Raw genomic sequence first — 18612 nt, 5'->3', positions numbered from 1 at the left:
TATGATGTTAAGCAAAGGAATGCAAAAGGTCAGACGATAGTGGATTTTGTGAAAAGGATGGACATGGCTGTGGTGAATACGTATTTTAACAAGAGGGAGGAGTATAGGGTGACATACAAGAGTGGAGGAAGATGCACACAGGTGGATTATATCTTATGTAGGAGGGCCAGTTTGAAGGAGATTGGAGACTGTAAAGTGGTGACCAGGGAAAGTGTAATTAGGCAACATAGGATGGTGGTTTGTAGGATGACATTGGTGATGAAGAAGAGGAGGAGGAGTGTGAGGGCAGCACCAAGAATCAAATGGTGGAAATTGAAAAGGTTAATTGTGAGATGGAGTTCAGGGAAGAGTTAAGACAGGAACTGGGTGGCAGTGAAGAGTTACCGAATAGCTGGGTAACTACAGTAAAGCTAGTAAGGGAGATGGCTAGAAAGGTGCTTGGTGTTACATCTGGAAAGAGGAAGGAGGACAAGGAGACCTGGTGGTGGAATGAAGAAGTACAGGTGAGTATACAGAGAAAGAGGATGGCGAAGAAGAAGTGGGATAGTCAGAGAGATGAAGAAAGTAGACAAGAGTATAAGGAGATGAGGTGCATGGCAAAGAGAGAAGTGGTGAAGGCTAAGGATAAAGCATATGGAGAGTTGTATGAAAGGTTGGACACTAAGGAGGGGGAAAAGAACCTCTACCGATTGGCTAGACAAAGGGACCAAGCTAGTAAAGATGTGCAGCAGGTAAGGGTGATAAAGGATAATGAGGGAAACATACTCACATGCAAGGAGAGTGTGTTGAGCAGATGGAAAGAGTACTTTGAGGGGGTGATGAATGAAGAGAAAGAGAGAGAGAGAAGGCTGGATGATGTGGGGATAGTGAATCATGAAGTGCAATGGATTAGCAAGGAGGAAGTAAGGATAGCTATGAAGAGGATGAAGAATGGAAAGGCTGTTGGTCCAGATGACATACCTGTGTAAGCATGGAGGTGTTTAGGTGAAATGGCAGTGGAGTTTCTAACCAGATTGTTTAATTAAATCTTGGAAAGTGAGAGGATGCCTGAGGAATGGAGAAAAAGTGTTTTGGTACCTATTTTTAAGAATAAGGGTGAAGTGCAGAGCTGTAGTAACTACAGAGGCATTAAATTGATTAGTCACAGCATGACATTATGGGAAAGAGTAGTGGAAGCTAGGTTAAGAAGAGACGTAATGATTAGTGATCAGCAGTATGGTTTCATGCCGAGAAAGAGCACTACAGATGCGATGTTTGCTCTGAGAGTGTTGATGGAGAAGTACAGAGAAGGTCAGAAGGAGTTGCATTGTGTTTTTGTAGACTTAGAGAAAGCACATGAGAGGAGTTGTGGTAATGTATGAGGAAGTTGGGAGTGTCAGAGAAGTATGTTAAGAGTGGTACAGGATATGTACAAGGGTAGTGTGGCAGCGGTGAGGTCTGCAGTGGGAGTGATGGATGGGTTTAAGGTGGAGGTGGAATTACATCAAGGATCAGCTCTGAGCCCTTTCTTATTTGCAATGGTGATGGACAGGTTGACAAATGAGATCAGACATGAGTCCCCATGGACTATGATGTTTGCAGATGACATTGTGATCTGTAGTGAGAGTAGGGAACAGGTGGAGGAGACCCTGGAGAGATGGAGATATACTCTAGAGAGAAGAGGAATGAAGGTCAGCAGAACTAAGACAGAATATATGTGCGTGAATGAGAGGGAGGATAGAGGAATGGTGAGGATGCAGGGAGTAGAGTTGGTAAAGGTGAATGAGTTTAAGTACTTGGGATCAACAGTTCAGAGTAATGGTGAGTGTGGAAGAGAGGGTGAAGAAGAGAGTACAGGCAGGATGGAGTGGGTGGAGAAGAGTGTCAGGAGTGATTTGTGACAGACGAGTACCAGTAAGAGTGAAAGGGAAGGTCTACAAGAGGGTAGTGAGACCAGCTATGTTATATGGGTTGGAGACAGTGGCACTGACAAAAAGGCAGGAGTTAGAGCTTGACGTGGCAGAGTTGAAGATGTTAAGATTTGCACTGGGTGTGACGAGAATGGACAGGATTAGGAATAAGTATATTAGAGGGTCAGCCCAGGTTGGAAGGTTAGGAGACAAAGCCAGAGAGGCAAGATTACGTTGGTTTGGACATGTGCTGAGGAGGGATGCAGAGTATATTGGGAAAAAGATGCTAAGGATGAAGCTGCCAGGTAACAGAAAAGAGGAAGGCCTAAGATAAGGTTTATGGATGTGGTGAGAGAGGACATGCAGGTGGTTGGTGTGACAGAGCAAGATGCAGAGGACAGGAAGAAATGGAATCAGATGATCCACTGTGATGACCCCTAACAGGAACAGCTGAAAGAAGATGATGATGTAATTTCTAGGTTCTGCTATAAAATATCGAAATAGCAAAACTTATCATTTGTTCTTCCAGTAGTCTGCCTTCCTTCACTAAATATTTCATCCATTTTCTATTTTATAGTAGTTTATAGTATATAGTAGCTTCAGCTTGTTTATATCATAGCTTAAGAAATTTACAATATATATTAAAAAAACAGAAATAAAATAGAAACTAGAAAATTACACAAACGTATGCCATGGGCCACAATTAAGTTGTCATTGTATTTGCCAGACTTTTTAAATAAAAATAACTGAATTAAAATGCAATACTTTTTTGCAAATCTACCTCTCAGAAATAGTCTTCTTTTAGTATTGTAGTTTCAGATTATGTTTTGCTGGGTTATTTAAACAAACTAATGTTTTACACAGCATCAAATGTAAGAATATAATGGGATGCAGTACAGGTTAAGGGGATGAAAATATACAGGATTACAATCAGGTCTCCAATCATAACTGGCTTATTGCATGTTTGAGGTTTGGATGCCAAGGAATTCTCTTCAATTTTATTTATTTTATTTTATTTTACATTTGTTGACCGGGCTAGTCCAGCTGGATAATTTCCATTTTCAGTGGAGGCCCGGGGAGAAAAGCTCCACAATTAAAACAAGGTTAAACATTTAAGCAACAATGCATACATTTTAGTGTAGTAGAAAATACAGCGAAAAAAAAACAGGTAAAAAACAAATAGCCTAAGCTATATATTCATATTTTTTTTTTTTTAGAACAGTACAGTAATTTAGTCATTTGAAATAGCAGGGAAAGATAGTGATTTTAATGTAGGGAGGTATGGCTGAAGAGCGAAGAAGTCATTTAGTCTGGATTGGTACAGGAGCAGAGCCAGAAGTTGTTAAGATGTAATAGAAGTTGATTTTTGAATAGTTGAAAGGAGTCTAGTGTGGTAATGTGTGGGGAGGTTATTCCATATTTTCCCTATGGAGTTTGAAAATAGACAGTTACCTGCTGAATTTGTAATTCTAGTTGTGGTGACTTGTATCTTTTCGACAGATCGCAACTGTTTCAAGTTTTTGTAGGGAGTAAGGAGGTTACTGAGAGCTGGTGTTTTTGTTGGTTGATAAAGAATGTTATGTGTAATTAAGAGTTGTTGATAGATAAGCTTGTTAGGTAGTTCTAACCATTGTAATTGTTTTAAGTTATTACAGTGGTGAGTTCTGTACTGGGATGCTGTGGCAAAACGGGCTATATTATGATAGGATGTAGTTAGTTTTTCAGGTTACCTTTAGAGAGATTGGTGTAAATAGAGGAAGCATACAGTAGGGTGGAGATAAGATGTGATTGAGCTAAGGTGGTCCGTGCTTCTGGAGTAAGGAAGGGTTTTATTCTGTACAGTGAACCTATCTTTTATTTACTGCTTTTATAGTGTTATTGATATGACAATCATAGTTAAGATTATTATCAATAGTAACACCAAGCTGTTTGGTAGTAGAGTCTGGGGAGATAAGAGAATTGTCAGCTGCAGTAATAGTAAAATGTAGTTGAGGAGATTTGTGGGTAGGTGAGAATAGTAATAGTTTTGTTTTCTTGGAGTTGAGAAGGAGACATCTTTTGAGAACCATTGTTCAACAGTTGAAAAGGTAGATTGTGTGAGTGACTGGAGTTCAGATTGGGTGGGAGCTGTACAGATGATGGTAGAATCATCTGCATATTGTATGCAGGTAGTGTTATGGATAGATGATTGAAGATCATTAATAAAGATAGAGAATAAGAGTGGGCCTAATATTGATCCTTGAGGTACTCCTAAGGAGATAGGTAGTAGAGCAGATAGAGAATTTTTCCAGAGTACTGCTTGTTGTCGGTTTTCAAGGTAGGATGAGAACCACGTTAAGGAGGAAAAATCCAAGGCAAGTGAGTTTAGTATGTGTAGGAGAAGTTTATGGTTGACCATGTCGAAGGCTTTTGACAGGTCTAGGAAAAGAGAAGCAGTTAGTTTGTTATTATTACGGTTACAGTTTATTGTGTTAGTGTTCAAGAGTAAAGCTTGAGATGTGAAGACAGCCATCCATGTTGATACACATAATAAAAGGTTCTCATCAAAGGCTTGGTCATATTCTATGAAGTGCATGGAGCTTAATTTGCTCTATTATTACCAGATGCAGAACAAAAATGGTAGGAGCACAACGTGTTTTACCAGCATTCATACCTAAAATGTAAGCCAACAACACTGTCAGTAACTCATATTTACATTTCAACAGTTTTCACCCTTTTTCTTTTAAAAAAAGTTTCATTAAAGGCCAATGCAGAAGGATATCTAGAATGACATCTTGTTTGGAAGAAGTCAGGGACAAAATGAATACATTCGAAGGAATGTTGATTGACAGAGGTTACCCAAACAATCTTATCAAGGAGGTTATAATGGAAATCTTGGATGAATGAATTAAGTAATATAAACACATCCTTGGTGTAGGAATCAATTTGTTCAACAACAGAATTAAGGAGAGACAGACTGAGGGTGGGATCCCGGGTTCATGTGAGTGAGCACTGGTCATAGAATACAATTACTGGTCACCTAAAGTTAAATAAATTATTAATAAAAACTGGAGCATTTTTAGAATTAATCCAGAGATCAACAATATTATTGGGACTGAGCCCAAATTTCAAAACAGCTTTAAACATTAAAACTGTATTAGACAAACATGGAGTTTCCAAAGATAAACAAGGTGAGAATGTTGTTTTTAAAGGAGCAATAAGAGAAAAAAGCATGAAATGTGGTGCTTTTATATAATGTTCTTTTATAGTTGAAGAAAAGAGCGTAAAATTAATACAATGGTTTGGACACTATAGTTTATCTGAAAATGGGTAATTGTTCTTTATCAGGGTTAGTCTATATATATAGCTATTTGCACAAGCTGCACTAGTTTTCATAGGGGGAAGACAGAGCACCTATATGACATTCAAGAAAAGAACTTGAAAATCTCCCTTTTTAAATGCATGCTAGTATGTGAGAACTTTAAAGTATTTACATTTGCTATATTAGAGGTAGTTGATAAAAGCAGTAGGGGTAGGGAGTGGAAAACTGGGCTGGAATACAAATAATTTCTTTGGCAATTAAGATTAAATGCCAACACTCACTGGGGATTAAATGCCCTCAGTTTCAAAACAGGTTGAACAGAAACAGAGTGCCCTGTTTCTATAATTGTCGGTTTACACTTTAGGCATATGTTAATGATGTTTTTATGAGAGGTATGGAATTATACTTTTAAACAGGAGTTTGTATATTAACTAGTACTTCAAATAATGTATTTTAATGACTAGTGTTAGCTCTGACAGAGATTTCATATGGAATTATGGACTCAATGTAAGTAATTTTACTTTAACAATAAGTTCCAATTAACATGTAGGTATAAAAGGAAGTGACATACTTTTGTTTGTGTTCTGATGAAGCCCCGTTGGGTTATGGGACAAATGCACTTGATCATTGTGGTTTTTAACTTACTTTTTTATAGTTTTTAGTGTATTAAACAATTTATTTTTTTTAAGTCAGTCATGTATGCCTCCCACTTTCTGTATATGTTTTCTTGATTATTTGTGGCTTTGGTAATGGTTTCCACCAGCTCTTTTGGTTATAACTTTAAGCATTGTTTTGCAAGGAGACAAGCCTCCCTGCCCCAACATTCACCAAACGTGTATATGAACTCCATGATCACACGAACTCAGAGAGGGAAGAGTTCTCTCTAAAGAAGTGAAGCATTGTCAGTGTACAGTTAGAAATCACACTGGCATGGATTTCCTGTGGAAAACAACAGTCAGTATTCTGAATCTCAAGGTTTTTTTTTTTCCTGTAGGCAAATGAAACTTGAGGAATTTTACCTCTACCAGCTGTAGGAAAGCCCATTCTCTGGACAATAAGAAGTGTGAATGTCTATAATAAAAAAGGTGCAAACCGGATAAAAATCAAACAATGCCACCAAAATCTGGTACCAGTGGTCAAGAAAGGCAAAACAGGAGCTACATGACATCAAGAAAGTTAACAAATTCATCATTTCCACTTAGCACAAACCACTTAAATTAAGCGCATTTTCTGAGACAATATATCTTAACACAGTTAAGCATGTTATGTTTTCCATTGATGTCTCTTTATTTACTTGCATCCCTCATGAGGATGGCGTTGAAGCTGTTCAAAGTTTTTTAACAAAGCATTCAGAATTGAAAGCAGGAACTATTTCCCTGGTTTGTAGTTTAGTGGACATAGTCCTGAATAATAATTTCTTTTTATTTGATGAGGCCTACTACAAGCAAAAAAGAGGGGTTGCTTTGAGGTCAGCAGCAGCCCCTGCATATGCAAATATAGTTATGGCTTGGTGGGAAACTAATGTTCTAGCTGAAATGGAAAAGCACTACAAGATACTTTTTTATTCTAGGTTTGTAGATGACCTTTTTTTATTATTGAAGGTGTACCAACAATGGTAGATGCTTTTTTGGCTGACATTAATAAGTCCTCTGATTTTTTTTGAATTTGTGCTAAGTGGAAATGATGAATTCGTTAACTTTCTTGATGTCATTTAGCTCCTGTTTTGCCTTTCTTGACCACTGGTACCAGAATTTGATGGAAGTGTGGAATGTCTGTCATCATTGACTGACTGTAATCCTCAGTGATTTACCAGAAAACAAAATATACAAGGGACAGAACAAAATATGAAACAAACTCAGGTGCAGTTGAGAGGCATGGAGTGCAGGCAGCCACCAGCCAGCACAGACACACCTGTTAGTCTCTAGCGAGATACTCAGTCATCACAATGCTTAGAAGGCGCTTAACAATTGCATGGCCATCTCTGAAAAAAAAAATTGTTAGATTGTTTTTCCTAAAGGGTGTTATCTTTAAGGTTGATTTTAGGGCTATACATGTTTTAATACAGGTATTTTAAGCCCCAGGCTTCTGTTTTTGTCAAAAAATAACCTTTAATGGAAAGAATCAGAATTCAGAAACCAAATGCAAATATATTACCAACCATGTATTATTTTGTAACACTGCAGCATAAACAAAAATAAGAAATTAAATGCAAATAACATTTCCCATACAAAAATATGTATTTCTGTATTTATGTATTTATGTCTGTGTACACATACATATATATTATATATATATATATATATATATATATATATATATATATATATATATACATAGATATATAGATATAGATAGATAGATATAGATATGTGTGTGTGTATGTGTGTGTGTGTGTGTGTGTGTGTGTGTGTGTGTGTGTGTGTGTGTGTATGTGTGTGGTCAGTCATGTATTATGTCAACAGCTGTCACTCATCTGCATATGGTCAACTATGAAGCTGATTGACAGGTATGCAAGCTCACACAATTCCCAAAGTTGGGAAATTTTCCCTTAGCCCACAGTTTTGTTATCCTGGGATTAGTATATATAATGAGCAGGAAGTGTGGGGAGCTTGCCCCCCCAACAAAAAATATATTTTTATGTATTTTTAAATAGTAAAAGTTTGCATGCAATAGGGCTGTTTCTTGGAGCATGCATGCATACTAGCATGTTAATGCCAGAATTTTTGATGCTTTGATATTTTTTTTGGTCAAATTACATTTGGTCGAAAATTATTTTGGGCAGCCCACTCCACTGAAAGCTCATTTGATTGAAAGCTCATTTGGTCAAATTCCATTTGGTTGAAAATGGAATATAGCCCCTGCCCCACTGCAGTGTGACCTTGGAGGGAGAATATAAAGTAAGGGTGTGTGTGTGGGGTGTGGGGGCAAAGCCCCCCACATTTTGCAACTAGTTTTTACTGATGTTATATGTTTTAATGTATTTTTAATGGATAACCGGGAAAAGCCGAAAGACACACACACACACACACAAACACACACACACACACACACACACACACACACACACACACACACACACACACACACACACACACACACACACACACACACACACATCTATATAATAGTGCATACATTGCTCTCATAAGAATATTAAGTCCATTTTGGAAATCAGTTACAATCCTTTTGAGAGAGCAGACTATCGAGTTACTAGGGCTAAAACTGAAGAGTGTCACAGTAAATGTGAACATCTTGGGAAACTGTTAAAAAAATACCGGTCTCTTGACTTAGAGAACCGTTACTTTGAACGATGCCTAGAACTGGAAATTGTCAATAAAGGGTTAAGATTTTTCAAATGCCCTAATGGGGTAAGTGCAGATGATTCTTTTTTTGGGACTTTAATTTCTTTTTTTAACAGCGCAGGTATACAATTTTTAAAGCTGCTTATTGAAAATAATACTAACAAAATGTTGCATCTTAAAGAAGACATTTCAAAAATTGACAGTGTTGTTAACAATCTACTGATAGATTTTGGGTCCAGCACATTAATGAAGTTACTGCTCATAAACATACTATCCGCGGTGGTGGTGCTGCGGTAGCATTGTCACCTCACAGAAAAGAAGCTGTCCGGTTCGATTCTCAGCTAGAGCGTCTTCTGCTTGGAGACATGCGTGTATGGGCGTACCTTCATTGAAGGTTGTGCGTCGGGGCTGGTAACTCGGCACATGAAAATCAACTACCAATCATTAGCGGACCGGAGTTCTGCTGTGGCGACCCCTAACCGGGAAAAGCTGAAAGACACAACAGCAACTGCTCGTAAGCATACTAAGTTGGTTTGTGATGTTACTGCTTATGAAAACAATTGTGCTTACAGTAATTTTGATCCCAACCAAATGCATTCTGATGGAAAGGGACAGGGTGGATTCCCTAAAGAAAGACAGGGTCCGAATAAGACATTTTTTTATAATAAATCTACATCTTTTAAAACTGGTATTTCTGTTAAGAACGTCAAACCTTCGGCCCCTTTAAAAAAATTTTTTTTTAAAGGAAACTGACCCATCAGTCGTGTCCGGATGAATTAAAGGAGGTTTCTCCTTCTTCCACTAATAACAATTGTGGTAACCTGCATTCACTTGGGGCTGCTGGTAATGATGTTACTTCAAAGTCTTTTTTAGCCAAGAAAGGGAACCAGATAAAAAGGACAGTGAACACGAGAAGCAGAATGTTAACCAGTTCGAACTCATCGGTCCATGAAATATAAGGACTTTAACTGAAACTTTTGATGTTGTGAATTTATCTGACACTCCATTAACGGACACTGAATTATGTATTTTGAGGTATGGTTTAAACTTTGTTCCTACTCGAAGGGCTGAATTTACTAAAACTGTTACTGATATAAAGAAATACACTCGTAACTTGAATCTTCATTTTTTAATGCATAATATTCGCAATTCAAGTGATATTTTTATTAAACCTTTGATCTATACACCATCTTTGAATAACACTATTAAGGTTTTTGAAGAAGTTTGTTTGCAGGAGCTAACACTATAAGGTCTTTGAAGAAGTTTGTTTGCAGGAGCTTTCTGAATTTTTAAAAATAAGGGGGAAATAGGTTGATAACCTAAGCCCTAATAAACGAAAAGCTCTAGGCAAACTTAGAAAAATATCCCACCTTAGATTTATGAAGAGTGACAAAGGTGGTAACATTGTTGTTATGAATGTAGCAAAATACAAAGAAAATATGTTAAACATTTTGAGTAACACAGAAGTGTATGAAAAAGTTTTCTTATATGATATTCATCGCAGTTATCAGAATATTTACTTTTTTTTTATATGAAGCTTTGATATCTGGTGATATGGATTTAAAAATGTACAAATTTTGTGTGGTTGACAAACCAAAAGTTGGGGTGCTGTTTGGTATTCCCAAGATCCATAAGGACTTGGTCAATCCACCTTTTAGACCAATAGTTTCTTCCCCACACTCTGTTACTGCGGGGATAGCCTTTATGGTTTATGCCTTTTTAAGTCCCCTGGTACAGAATTTTAAGTCGTACTTAAAAGACTCTTGGGACTTTCTTAATAAATTAAGGGCATTTTCTGAGATAATAGATCACACCTCCATCAAATACTTTCAAGCAACAATCTTGAATGTTCTGGACGTTGTTGTATTCTTGGGAACTACAGAGATGTGCTCCCATTGTTCCTGTGTCATTTTTGCCGTTTCACTCTTTCTCTTCCCAGTCTTTTCTAGCCACGTCTGATTTCTGTAGATGTCATGCAATATTTTATATGCCACGTCTGATTTCTGTAGATGTCATGCAATATTTTATATGCCACATCTGATTTCGTCAGATGTCATGCAATATTTTATATGCCACGTCTGATTTCTGTAGATGTCATGCAATATTTTATATGCCACGTCTGATTTCGTCAGATGTCATGCAATATTTTATATGCCTCGTCTGATTTCTGTAGATGTCATGCAATATTTTATATGCCACGTCTGATTTCTGTAGATGTCATGCAATATTTTATATGCCACGTCTGATTTCGTCAGATGTCATGCAATATTTTATATGCCACGTCTGATTTCTGTAGATGTCATGCAATATTTATACGCCACACTAATTATTTCTTTTTAACAGCAGCTTCTGCTGTAGACACAACTAAAACTACCAGAGCTGGTGTTTCACTTAGGATTCCCCTATCCCCTTTTCTTTACCTGTACTCTATTATCAGTCCCTTTTGAATGGGAAGGCAGTCTCTATTCTGCAGTCTAAACTTCTGCTTGGCCTCATTACACTTTACTAACTTTTCCTCTCTAATTATTTGTTCTCAATACCTTAGTTTCTTTGATGATTTTCTCCAGGAAATTCTGTTTTTCTCTTGCTCATTTCCTATATGCCAACTTGCAGTCATCGCTATTGGCAAAGTCTTCTGTTTCTTTTCCTTTCTGTGTTGGCTTAGTTCTTAGAATACATTATATATACTCTAATTATAATATAATACATATGGTTATTATTCTAATTAAGAATTTGTATCTACACTGCTAATCTCTCTTTTTACTTCCCAGACTTTCTTCCTCTTTCATCCTCATCCCCTTATACAGCCAATTCATTTGTTAAAGTGTACTAAAAAGTAATAAAATCAGTCCTGTGTAAAACATTTCCAGAATTTATATACTGTAGTTAGTAGAGACAATATGAAAGCCTGGAGTCCATGCAAAGAAGTTTTGGTTCATATACATTAAGCACCAGTCTAATTATAGACCTATTGACAGCTCACATAGTACCTTCTTTTTTTTTCAACAGAAAACTTATTTTTTAAATTATCACTTAAGACATAGACAATCATACATTTATCTAAATGAAAACAAACCATATTGACATAATTTTAGTTGCAAACAATATACATCACTTATAATCTACCCAATCACTGTTCATCAGACATTACACAGGTTGTTCACATCCTGCCTTCTTTTAAACCTCATTCTTCCCCTGTATATATTTGTCCCACAATTCCCATTTTTAATATGTAATTTGCTCCTACCCTTTTCTAAAGATTCCAACTCCAGTTATGTTACCTCTGTTGTTATATTCACTACTTCTAGTATAGCTGGTTTAGACTTTGATTTCCATTTTCTAGTAACTGGTTTTTGGCAGCCACCATAATTAGACTCAGCAAGGTTTTACCATGTTTAGGCAATTTCAATTTTATGTCACAGCTCAGAAAAATCATTTCTCTAGATACACCAATTTGCTTACCCAGTATCTCTGACAGGGTATTCTGTAGGGAATCTTTACTGCCAACTCATTACACTCCCAGAAAAGATGTTCCCAATTACATATTTCTTCCTCATCACACCTCCAACATTTGCTAAGTGAGGAAAAATTCTCTGGAGTCTACTTGGGATAAAAAAATTCCTGTGTAAACATTTCCAAGCAAAAATCCTAAATATTCTAGATTTTGTTGCATATTTGGGAGACATACATATAGCCCCCATTGTTTCTTTGTGAATTGTTTATCCAAACTCTCTTCCCAATCCTTTCTAACCTCCTCTGATTGATTCTTATAGTTATCATGCAATATTTTATATGCTCTACTAATTATTGCTTTAACAGCAATAAAAATTCTACCAGTGCTGGTCTTTCATTTAGGACCCCTCTATTTATTTTTCTTTGCCTATACTCTGATATCAATCCTTGATAGGGAAAACAATCTTAACCACCAGTCCAAAAATTCTTGGCATCTTTCCATTCTATTACCTTTCCCTCTCTAGTTATTTGCTTCCAATATCTTACTCCCTTCATCAGTTTTCTCCAGTAAATTCAAGCCCCCTATTGCCTATTTTTCTATCCCTAATTGCAGTCATCCCTATCAGCAGAATCTCCTTTCTGCATTCCTGTATTGGCTTAGTTCTTAGAGACTTTCTGCTACTTTATGAATATAATATGCTGTATGATTATTGTTATTCTCCTTAAAGATCTGGATCCAAAATCCCAGTCTCTCCTTGTTTCTGGAAATTCTCCCCATTTCATCATCATCCCTTTCCACTTTGAATTATAATTTTCTGCTGGTGCTATGTAGAGGAGTCTTAACCGTGTAGCTCTAAATAGCCCTTCAAATTGAGTAATCCCAATCTACGTTATCCTTTTGGAAGAATCAGCTTATCCCACTTTACTTTTGCCATCTTCCCCGCCCAGATAAAATCCATCAGTTCTTTATTAATTACTATGCACAACTTCTGCACTGGTAGATAAAAATATGACTGACCTGTGTAAAAAAAAACTAAAGAGACTAAAAACATTTTGTTGAGCTGCAGGGGTGAATGTTTGGGACTAACTAGAATTGAGTGGAAATAACATAAGGACAGAGTCAGCTCTAAGCATGATTACAGTTTTAAATAAATCACTGACCATAAGTGACAGCAAATGCTAAATTTTGCAGCTTCTAGTTTAAAGACTCTTGAATTGTCTAGGTTCCACTGTGATACCTGAAAATGTGGCACCTCTAAATACCATTACTTACTCATTCAACTACTCATTTGATTTAAACACAGGTAGTCATATGCATATGTAATAAAAATACTCACGTACTAAAGAAAAGCATTTTTCTTCTTTTTTCTGTAAATGCATTGTTTTATAAATACTAAAATCAACACAGAACAAAGTCTACGTTTATACCATCTGCAATTCTGTGTCATTTAAAAACAGTTAATTTGTACAGGACTGACACAGTATTTACCTGAAACTGGAGACTTAGAAAGCCTGCTGTGTTAATATTTCCCGCTTTGAAAATAACTAGCAAGAATAAAAAGACAAGACAGTAGTTGTAGTAACTTGATAGTCCCCAGTGAGAAAACTGGGGCCCATTTCCAATGATCACTTACATGGACAGCAGCTGTTTTGGAATCTGGTGCCTGGTCATACAGTGTTAATAGTGCAGTACAGATCTTTTAGCAGCTTGTGACAGCAGTACCCATGTGTTGGGCCTAGTGCAGATGGAATGTGGGAGCCAGATGAGAGAGCGCTCTACATGTAGGATGGTAACAAAAATATTCTTGTCCGACTCCAGCATTTTGGTAATAAAGACCCAGAAGGAAAGAGTCTGGTTAATGACTCAAATTTTGGAAGAGCCGGGATGAGGATAAGGAATGTGAATTGCTGGCTTCACATCCAGGGGGGTGGGGTTGGGGAGTAGATGGCTCTGGCTCACTTCTTGGATGACACAAAGGAAGAATCAAGTGTTACAGCCACAATGTAGGTGCCAGTTAAGCATAGGTTGTCCCCATGCAAGTACATTGGGTGGGGAAATCAGCATGTGGTGGCATAGTTCACACAGCAGTCAGCTGATCTCAAGAGAGGTGCTGGTAGGAAAGGGTGCTTTAGGGTGGGGGGAGGTAGGCCTCTACATTAGACATGAAAAGCTGGCCTGCCTCCTGCCTCCACACTTTAAACATAGTGACAACACAGGCTGATTAGGCACCCCTGGCAGAATAAATGGGTCACAGAACTTTTACCTATCCTTAGGAATGCCTGTCTGTCCATCACCTGACAGATCGACTGGGTGAATCTGGCCAATATAGTCAGACCACTGGGCAAGTCTGGTGGAGGAGCAAAAGCAAATACATAAATAAAAATACTCTATACCCAGCATTCATGACAAACACCATTCTGTTTTGTGATACCCTCTGCAGTATGAAACAGAAGAGGCACCTCTGGTCGTTACTTGCATTGGATGATACAGGTGTTAAAAAAAGTCAGGCAACTAAACCAAAATATCTGTCACTGAAAAAGCTACAACCTCATGTGATGAGCTTAACCTGGAGAAAAGAGAGTGGTGAATGAATGCCATAAAAAACACACTAAAAAAGGAGGGGTGGGGTGGGGGGGGGAGCAGGTACTGCAGCTGTGATCATTCAAACATCTACTGTTGCAGTATGTTCAACTTATAAAACTGTACTGTGGTCTTCATATTCATCACTGCTGCAACAGTTTTAGCTTTATGGGTAGAGTACCATAGCTAACTATATTTGGGAGGTAGAAGGAAAAGGCTCCAGGAACTGCTGGAGAATGGTCTTAGCAAAGCTTAATCTAGACCTAGAGAAGGAATTAAGCTTATAGTTCTTTATAATAGTAAGTACAGAGGACCAGGTAGCAGGTTTTAGAATACTTCTAGAATCCATCCCTTTCCAAAATGCCATAGAAGATGCCATAGTCCTGGGAGAGTAGACATTGACACTTCTTGGAATAGATTTGTCATACTGACTAAAAAAGATAATAGCCTTAGAAACCATTTAGAAATAGCCTGTTTTGATGCAGTTTGTCCTTTCTTACACCTTCACAAGAACTGAACAATTCGTCCAAACATCCTAAAGATTTAGTTCTGTCAAGATAGTACCAGAGTTCCCTGTGAACATCCAAGGTATGTGGTATCCTTTTTCCCTCATTTTTAGGTTCAGGAAAGAAAATAGGGAAATAATTTGACTTTACGTAAAATCAGATACCACATTCATAAAAGAAGGCCTAGTTCTCAAAGAAACCCTGTCCCAGAGGAAAAAGAGGTAGGACTGACTCACCATAACAGTTTGCAACTCAGATAAGCTTCTTGTAGAGGTCAGATCAATCAGTAAAACTGTTTTCCATGTTAAGAACCTCAAGTCTGCTAGATTAACTGGTTCAAATGGAGGAAGTGTTAGCTTCTCTAACACAAATTACAGATCCCCCTTGAGAGGCTACCGATTTACATGAATGTCTGTTATGCAAATCCCCTTTCAAGAACATTTTGTCATGAGACTGACAATATTTCAAAGTGCACATGCACATTCATGAGCATGGCACATACATACATACAATACATACACACATTAGTGAGCATGGCACATACATACACATGCGCACATTCATGAGCATAGCACATGCATACACGTGTGCACATTATTGAGCATGGCACATACATACATGCAATACATGCACACATTCATGAGCACATCACATACATACATGCATTACATGTACACATTCATGAGCACAGCACATACATGCAAGCTTGCACATTCATGAGCACGGCACATTCTCAAGCGCACAAACTGGCTTTGTCTATCTCACAGATACACACAAACACCTGGCTTATACCTCTCAAACTCTCAGTGCTAGAAATCTGGACAAAGCCTAAAATAATGGAGGAATAAAGAACCAAAAATAGGGAAAGATTTTAAATATTGGTCTTATAAACTTAGAAAGTTGTTAGAATAACAGGATGCATTTTCTGAAGAATATGAAGTCTGAAACTCAAATGTATGTCATTATCTAATGACTTAAATCCCCAGTGGTTTGGCAGAAAATTACAAATTTTATGAGGATCAGGCCAAAAATGCGAGGCAAAAATTATAGACATTCTGCAAAAATCTGGATAGGTGAGAGATATGACCTGATTGATTGTAACACCACTGCTAAAGAAAGATAACTGCAATTTATTTACTTATAACTTTTATGACCATTTAACTTTTGCAAAAGATGAACAAGATTTATATTCATAATCCCATCACCCTGGGTAACACTATCTACCTTCTCACCTATAATTCAGGAAAAGATTTTCTTAGCTATTCCTACTGTTGTAAAATATCTTTCAGACATTCCAATAGGAAAATATTTCCCAGGATTCAATAAGCTGTTTTCTCCATATAGGAACAGTGCAGCAGCTCCTGCATGCAGCATGGCCACCAAGTGATCCAGTAAACAAGGCTGGGAGCATGCACAAGCTTGCTAGCACTACTCTTGCTAATTACCTCATTTGCTGATGAAAACCATAGGTAAATTAGCGATTCAGAAAGCAGGAAGGCATCCGTGCCAGAATAGTGTCTGCTGCAGAAATGTATTTGGCTACTAGCTGAATACAAAAATGGAGGCATGAAAGCTCAAAGTAAAGCATGTATTATAATCCTTAGACATGCCAATGGACAAAAATATGGCCATTGGCATGGAAAAGAGTTGCAAAATTATAAAAATCAAAGTTTATTTTTTTTGGTCGATTTCGGCCATTTAAGCATAGGGCAGCGGAGCGCAAATGGGATCATGCCGAAAATAAAAAAAATGTGAAAAGACAATTCTAAGTGAAATCTGCATTTTTCCATTATACTGTATGGCATGCAGAATCAAAACAATAACAGGTAACAGTGGTTGCTAAGGAGGAAGGCTGTGGTGTAGTGGTGTAACCAGGGACTAAGGCAGTGGGGTATGCAAATGAGCAAATTTTACTGAATCTCTAAATGGGAGACCATTCTTTGGCTGCACCTAACCATGTAGGAGCTATAAGGCAGTGGTGTAAACAGGAGAAGCAGCTGACATAAAAAGGGTGTGTGTCATACTTGGTGTAAGCACATTAGAGGTCCACAGCTCTCATTTGAGCTTAGCTAAGCATAGCTAAGCAAGGGGGTGTGTCTAAGGCTGTATTAACTTATTCCATGAAATGAAGAGTGTGTTCACATTCAGGGGGGCCATTTCTACTGTAAAGTGTTTACTTAACTAAACAGGTTTGCTCAGTGTGCACTGGGTCTAAAATAAACAAACAAAAAAAAGCCGGAAATAGCAGAACTGTTTACATTTGGGCACCAGGTTTGCGAGGCGCACCTCAGGGCTTAAAAGGGGCAGAAATGGGAAGGGAAAAAAAGGAAAATAGCAGAATAAAAGCAATCAAGTACAAATAAAACAGCAGGTAGGTGGAATGTATTATAGCCAGCCAATCATACAGGCATCTGCAACACAACAGGATAAACTATGCAAACACCTTTCAGTCTGTTTTTTTCCCACAAACTCTGCACAATTGGTGTACACACTCAGGGGAATTTTAACTGACAAAATGTTAGGGGCTGCTGTCACTTTGATATATCAGTATGTGCTAGAGGCTGAAGGTGGTGAGGAGGATAATGCTGGCAACCGCCTCAGACTGAGGAGGAGGAGGAGAAGAATGTTCAGACCCAGGGCAAACTACCAGGAGCTACATGATCTGCAGATAGTAGAGCACTACAGGGTGGACAGACACATACTTCAGCAAATCATTGAGCTGTGCCAGCCTCAATTCAGACCCAGAGCCAACAGAGGGGAATCCATCCCAGTGAATACCAAGGTATGTGTAGCCTTAGGAATATTAGCTACAGGTACTTTCCAAAGATCTCACAGGCATCTGCATCCAGGGTACTCCAGCAGTTCCTGGATGCTATGCTACCACATGCCAATGAGCACATTTACTTCCCCAGCACCTCTGAGGAGAGGACCAGCAATATGCGCCTCTTCCACCATGTAGCAGACTACCCGTAGGTACTGGGTGTCATAGACTGCATGCACATCCACATCAAAGCAACACCCAGTGAGCAGGGTAGTATCTACATAAACCACAAGGGCTTCTACTCCATCAACTGCCAGGTCGTATGCAATGCCCAGGACATTATCATGAATGTGTGTGCTGGCAGCCCTGGAAGGTATCATGACTCCCATATCTGGCATTTCTCACAGCTGTATCAGGGATTTGCCAGTGGGGACATCCAGTATGGCCACCTGGTGGGGGATGCTGGCTATGCACTGGAGCCGTGGATGACAAAACCCATCAGAAATGTACACACACCCACTCAAGAATGCCATAATGTGGCACATGCACAATACAAGATCATTATAGAGCGTGTGTGCGAGATGCTCAAGTCACGGTTCTGCTGTCTTGACATATCTAGTGGAGTCTTGCAGTACTTTCCAGCCACATGTGCACACATATTCATAGTATGTGCCATGCTACACAACATGATCCTGCGGACACAGCTGCAGCAGGAGCAGTACACAGAAGGGCCACACAGCCCCCTCACTATTGCCAAGGTCTCCACGGTCACAGAGGGACTTGGAGGAGGAACCCCCTGAGCCAGCTCCTGTAGGCAGA

General features: G+C 38.4%; 1 protein-coding gene across 3 annotated transcripts in view; it reads left to right on the top strand.

Moving 5' to 3' along the window:
- The window catches only part of RASSF4 (Ras association domain family member 4), a 1767318-nt gene that overhangs the window by 672440 nt on the left and 1076266 nt on the right, over positions 1–18612 (top strand). The window lies entirely within an intron of this gene.

The sequence above is a fragment of the Protopterus annectens genome, chromosome 14.part0, assembly GCF_019279795.1.
Source record: "Protopterus annectens isolate FY-2018-M chromosome 14.part0, PAN1.0, whole genome shotgun sequence".
In the NCBI taxonomy this organism is placed as follows: Eukaryota; Metazoa; Chordata; order Ceratodontiformes; family Protopteridae; genus Protopterus; species Protopterus annectens.
This window is presented reverse-complemented; position numbering and strand designations above follow the sequence as displayed.